The sequence below is a fragment of the Falco punctatus genome (genome assembly GCF_963210335.1).
Source record: "Falco punctatus genome assembly, contig: scaffold_25, whole genome shotgun sequence".
Taxonomy (NCBI): Eukaryota; Metazoa; Chordata; class Aves; order Falconiformes; family Falconidae; genus Falco; species Falco punctatus.
The window spans coordinates 894,965-902,111 of record NW_027660064.1 but is presented as its reverse complement, the minus strand read 5'-3'; positions in this window follow the sequence as shown (position 1 = coordinate 902,111).

Below are 7,147 nucleotides of genomic sequence, written 5' to 3'. Positions count from 1 at the left end.
TCCCCTAATTGGCTGCAGAGATCATAGCTGCACCGTGGGGATCTGATCTCTCTCTGCCTCAGCAGGGTTTGCTCCCAAGTAGCGCTGGGTGCAGGATTTTGGGAGCTGCTGTTAGAGGTCCCTGGAGTTGCGTTATCACTGGGAGCATGGTCATAACTTGGAGGACTTGTTGTTCTCCTCCGCCTTGCTGAGGGGGCGTACTCTTTGTACTCCACAAACCGGCTGCGGAGACTGTAGCCACGCCGTGGAGATCTGCTCCGCTCTCTCTTCCTCACCAGAGTTTGCTCCCGAGCATCCCTGGGTGCAGGAGAATACTGGGAGCTGCCACTGGAGCACCCTGGAACTGGGTTATCATTGGGAGCGTGGTCACGACTTGGGAGACTTGTTCTCCTTGTCCTCCTTGCTGAGTGGTCATAATCCATGGTGTGCACGAACCAGCTGCGGAGATTGTTTCCCCACTGTAGGGACCTGCTCCGGGTCCTCTCCCTGGCACTGTTCCTCTGGCAGCAGGAAGAAGCGCTGAATCCGTGCTCCTCTTTGTCATCCTGTTCTCGTACACTGTGAAGTGCACAGTGTCTTGGTTGACACCAGTCTGGGCATGCAGCTTTTTGTCTAGCCAGCAGCCTTCCACAGCCGCAGAAGAAGCGATGCAAGTGTGAGCCCATGTAGGAGGCGATGCTGAGCCCGCCTGCCCAGAGGGGCCACAGCCAGCCTGCAGCTGCCTCCCATGGACCTGTTGCAGTTAGCTGGTTGGTGCTGGCTCCTGTGAAGGAGCTGCTGTCCTCTGGAGTGTCCTCCATGCTCGTCGCCATGTCCTGCCAAGAGAGCTGTGAAAAGGTCCTGTCCTTTCCTCCTGAAAGGACCAGAGCAGTGGGGAACCCCCAGAGCTCTCTGAGGGGACAGCTAAAGACCTCCCAAAGGCCCTCCTGGACGTCTTGCAAAGGCACATAAGTAGGATGGATCTAGGTGGGATGCTTTGAGCGGGAGCAGTGTTGCAGCCGTGAAGAGAGCTGCAGTGTGTGGGGGCAAGGAGAGCAATGCCAATACCCCAGCAAGAAATCCACATTGCATCTGGTGCCCTGACCCACCTCCCCGGGGTTACCTTAGTCCAACGAGGCTGATCCTGTGGTCCCACAGGACCCATCTGCTGGCTGCTCGTCCCCCACTGACTGAGGAAGGAGCGGGCATATGATCCTCTTGGTGAGGATGAAATCCGCTGACTGATTTGCAAATCAGAGCATGTGCAGGAGAAAAAGAACAAACAAGGATCAATGTTTGTTTAGAGCTGTTTTGCAGCCCCCTCTGGGGTTCACTCATTTACTTGGAGTGGTTTCTATGACAGAGAGAAGACATGTCAAGACAAGAATATGGGAAATTCAGTTGGGGTCTTCCCACTAGGTCTGCCCCTGTCACAGCAATACCTCGCCTTCATACCCCCTACGGCCTCCATTTCATAGAATCATAGCATCACAGGATGGTTTGGCTTGGAAGGGACCTTAACGGTCATCTAGATCCAATCACCTGACATGGGCAGGGGCACCTTCCAACAGACCAGGTTGCTCAAAGCCCTGTCCAGCCTGGCCTTGAACACTTCCAGGGATGGGGCATCCACAGCTTCTCTGGGCAACCTCTGCCAGTGTCTCTCCACACTCACCGTAAACAAGTTCTTCCTAAGATTGACTCTAAATCTACCCTCTTGAAGTTTAAAACTGCTGCCCCTCACCCAATCACTACACATCCTGATCAGGAGTCCCCCAAATCTTCCCTGTAGGCCCCTTTAGGGACTCTTCTCTGTATCAAACAGCTACAGAGAGCAGACAAGTAGCAGTTTACATCGGGGCAGCAGCCTAAAGCCCAGCAAGGGAAGGGAAAGACTGACAGGGGGCAGTTCACGTTGGACAGCACTGAATGATGCGGGTAGTAACTGTCTGCTAGGACAGAAAGACTCAGGAGGGTCGGAAGGAAAATAGCCAAACTGGGAAAGGGAAATGCATTCTCGACACATTTTAGTAGTGGTTATTACCTGACATAGAAAAGTAAATAGGCTTGCTGCGCGAGAACTGTGTTTATGTCGCAATGATCCACCAACGTATCGTCCATCTGGTACCACAGTCCATCGCTGGCCTGTAAATAAAGGCAATGATATCTGGAGATGAACTGCATGGTTTCTCCAGAAAAACACAGGCAGCAAACTACAGAAGCAAGAGTCCATCAGTGCAAATCCCATCCAGCCAGTCAGGAGACCTTCTCCCCCAAAAGCTTGGCTACCAGAAAAGTTTGCCTTCCCCAGCACACATTCTTCCCCGTGACAAAGGAAGTGGCTCTTTACCTTTGTGTAGCAGAAATAGTGTCCTGCCTGAGAGCTGCCACCGCTGTGCACCAGGACAGCATATAAGGTGTAGAGGAGCGGTTCTGCAGCTCCCTGAGACATGTATGGCCGGAGATCCAAGTACTGGGGATACTGCACAAACTGCAGAGAGACCAAGAGGGCTCATAAGTGATCCTGGCATACAACGTGAAACAGCCTGCCAAGACCGGGGCCCAGCCATGTTAAAATACATCTCTGGGGCTCATCAACACTTCTTGTCCCTGAAGCAGCAGGTAACGCCTTGGGTGGCAGGAAACTGTTCTCGGCCAGAGCAGCTCTGTCGCAGCAGAGCATGTGCTTGCCTTGCCACAGGAGCTCTCCTCTCCCCAGAAGGGAAACACCAAAAGCTCCACCTGAACAGCTTGTGACAGAGCATCCTGCTTTGGGAAATCTCCTGCTCCAGGAAGAGAAAGAGAGTTGCCCTCCAATTGCGTACACACCTTGCTGATCTTCTTGCCGGAGAAATCAAAGCGTTTCAGGCACAGCGTCAGCGCCCTGGGCGCGCGATCGATTGTAAACCTCTTGAGGGCAGTAACCATCTCATCACACCTTGAAAGCAAGCAGAGAGCCAAGCACTGAAATGCACCCTAGCTTGCCCCAAGGCAGCCAGACAACCGTAGCCATCTCACACGTCCTCAAGCCACTTCAAGACTCTTCAGAACCATTAGGCCGTAAGAAAGAAAAGCTGTGCCTCCTGATTGTGCATCGAACCTCCTGAGGCTCGATGACATGCAGCATCTCCACACAGGCACAAGTCTTAATCTGGTGTTAGACATCCTCTTACCTGTTACATTGAAAGCTGTTTTCACCAGCCAGCCGCTCAGGTTTGACAAAGTCCTCCAGAGCTGCAGTGACAGATGAGGCTGCCTGGAGGGGTGAGAAACGAGAGCTCTGAGCTGGGGGAAATGCCCTCGCCCAAGCACTCAGGAGGAGTTGCCCACAAGACCCAGGTGGATGACGCTGAGGAGACCCACCATGACCCTGCAAAGAGTGGCCAAAAGGAGGAGGAAAGAGGGTATGATGCCGTATGAAAACCCATCACAGCAGCTAAGGTCTGCAGGGTTGGAAAGCTGACCTTCCAACACAAGGGGCAGAAATACGGGAGGCAATCTTTCTCCCATCAAATAACAGTTCCTCCACAACTCTTTTACTGTTTGGGATATCCCTGAGAAAATGCAAAACCTCAATTTTGGCTTGTTGCAGCATTCACAATGATGGAGAAAAAGCTGTCAGGATTCACTTGTCAGCAGCGTAGGCAGTTGTGGAACTTGAGGTCCATTTGAAAATACTTCAGTTATTTGTATGTAGTAGACCTAGATGCAAGGGCATTAAAATCTGGCATGAAAGCCTATATGAGCAGGATATGCTCTAGTCTGAAAGAAGACAGGTTTGGTGCCATGAATGAAGAGACGGGACGCAGCTTGATGCAAGCAAATGTCAATTTATTGTACAGAAGCACGAGTTTTTATACACTTTCAGAAGCTGCGCGTTTTTAAACAGATTGGTTCTTGAAGCTAAGCCTTGCATACTAGGCAATCCCTGATTGGTGGTTAACTGCCATCAATTAACAGCAAGGTGTTACCTTTCCTTGGAGCCATCCTTGGCGCCACCTGTCTCCCACTCCCCTGTGCTCTGCAAACATGCCTCATCATGTTAATTGTTGTCTAGACAAGCTCAAGCACATTCCCCTCAGCTAACTGATTGCCACGCATGGTCCTAGTTTGCAGACCGCTCCTGCAGTTTGGATTGAGATAAAATGAAACACAGACAACTAGAAAGAAGTACAAGTGCAATACTGCTGGTTGACTTCATGTTTAAAAACATGGCACATCAGTGCAGAGAAAAACTAGTCTGTAGCATCCAATTAGAGCTGCTGCATTTTTCTAAGCTGTCCGGCTTACTCTGCATCCAGGCAAAACAGTTCACAGAAATAGTATATTCCCTTTTTTACGTATCACTTCAGGAGAAAAGGAAAGAAAAAACAACAGGCAAGACGACACACAAACCCCCAAAACTGTTGCTATAGAGGTATCATCTACAGAGATAAAGAAGGCCTAAAATGAAGGAAGAATCACCTTTCTAAATCTTCAGCTGCTCAGTCTTGAAAATATGGAGGAAGAAAACTGAAATGCACGTGAGTTAGCATGCGGTTGCATAAAGCTATCCATGAGATCAACTAGGACTCTAGGAATTTCCAAAGAAGTTGATCCCACCACATCTGCTTTCTCCCTACCTGTGAGAAAGGACATCGTGAAAATCAACCTTCAGACAGATAAGATTCCTTCTCCCTTTGAGTACTGCATTATCACAGAGAGCCCAGCACCCCCAAAACAGCAAGAGAGATGAAGGAACCGGCACTTACTGCCACAAAGCACTTCCAATTGGTTTGATACTGCAGGTCAGCTACAAGCAACAGGATCCAACTCATGTTCAAAGAGCTCCAGCTCTACGTCTTATTGAACAATGGAAGTGGTGCACTCTGGAAACTCTAATTTAGATGTCCCACTATATATGCTGGTAAAAGCATATATATATATATACACACATACATATATATATATATACACACATACATATATATATACACACACACACTGATTATTAAGACTTAATCTGGGGTTTGCCTCACACCTCCTGCAATGAAGCTACTGATACTTACCTATCGCAAACCATCCTTGAAACAACTCATCAGCAACTAGTAGACTCTGTATTAAAACTGTAGCAATATTAATATTTGATGTCTTCACAACAGTAAAGATTTATTTATTTTTTAAAAAGCAGAAAAGTCTGAGAAAGCCATTATTTGTCACGGGATGATCCAAAGGCTGTTAATCTCCTGTCTACACCTTAAAGAAAGAAAAGAGGAGAAAAATCTAATTTAAACAAGTGTTATTAGGGATAAAAAATTCAGACTGATGTTACATTAAGTTGTTTGGGAGGCTGAGGTATCAAGCCATGGTCTTCAGTATAAAAGAAAATTATAGGGTTATCAACCAGAGAAGCGGTGCTCTGAGCCTATATGCTGGCATGCTTACAGTTTTTTTCATGTCTGGCAGGTTGTTTTACAAACTAAACTCAGCAAGATGACAATTCCACTAGAAGGTGCTTCAGATGGTTTTGCTAATAATTTTGATCAGCTGAAATGGAGAAAAACATAACTTCATTTATTTGGCTTTTCCAGAACCTGTCAAGTCTGAGCAGAACTATTAATTTCCCCCTTCTGCATCTCCCCCACCTTCTTCCAGAAAAGTCGCACTTCAATTTTATTTTTTTTCTACGAGTATTCTGCATAATCAGCCTTTGTTCCCAAAACAAATTTTGGTCATTCTTTGTTCACTTCCTTTGCTAGAAGGAAGTGCCATTTCTTGAGAATATTCATTGGAGGCTGGTACTGCTACCGCTGCAAACATGGAAGTGCTAACCACATCTATTGGCTTTTGTTTTAAGAGCTTTTTAACCAACTTTGTTAATGGACTGAATGCAATTTAGATATGGAACTTGGCTAAAATGTAGCTTCAATTGGCTATTAAAATTTAAGAGCCAACTAAGACAGCTAATTACAAAAAAGCTCCAGTGATAATGCTAAGCAGAACTAGTAATAGCAAATGACAGTCTGTCTAGTCTTATTCCCAAAGGGAAAGAAACTCTTAACTAAGAAGTCAACCACACAATGTGCAGAAAACCTAATTGCATTACTGTTATTATGGTATCCCAAATCTGGCAGCTCACTAGGATAAAACAGTGAGTAAAGTCTGTCAAACTACTCAGGAAAGCAACTGACCCTCTTCTTAATGTTAGCTGTAACAGACATCGGGAATTACGTTATCATTTTATATTAACTTATTGGCAAATATTCCTATAAAAATTAGCAAAGCAGCACCATCTAAAAAATATCTTATACCCATCCTGAATTTGATTCTTTCGCCAGATATTTTAGGTTAAGGAAAAAAAAAATAGAAACAATCTGTCTGCAAAGTGTTCAAGCACTAAAAGAAGCATTCTGTGCTTCATTATCAATAGCCTCATTACACCATCAGCTGAAGTGCCGACTAGTTCTCCTGTGAAGATTTATCATGTATAGTGGCCACTTTGAAACATAGGTAGCGGAGACTTTAACATTCCCTACTCAAGAGTCTCCCTGCTGTGCTGTAAATGCCAGTCCGTTTTTTTCACAGCTGTGCGCACAGATTGGAAAGAGCAGGAGAGCTTGGGAGTATGACTGCAATACCAGTAAGGACACTTGTCTTCACGGCACTGCTCAAGTGGCTCTGGGAATGCAGGACCCTGCTGTTCTCTAATATTTACACACACCTGCAGTCACCAAGAGCCGTAAATACAGTCTAAAGGCAGCTTGCTTCTTTTGTGTTGGGGGCTTTACTTTCAAACAGGGATGGCAACAAAATCCTACCGTTTCCCTATCCCTGTTTTGCAAAACAGCACACACGTGTGCAAGCACATACAGTATGCGGTATGTACAGTAGTACTGCAGGGATTATCACAGAATTCCATTTCGCTTATCCTGACCATCCCACGCTTTAAAACATTATTGCAGTTCACAGTGAGCCAAAGACATTCTTGCTTGCCAAGACTGTAGTTTTGCAGTCTCTTGTGAGCAAAGGCAAGCCCTGAAACAACATTCACCTAGGATGGAAAGCACCCTTTTTCTTCGCAGAACACTTGTCAGTACAAACTTTTTCCAGGACTTTTTTGGGGTGGGAAGAGGCAGGGGTGGCTTACGAAATCTGCACCTCAGAACATTCTTTTCAAATATATGGAAAT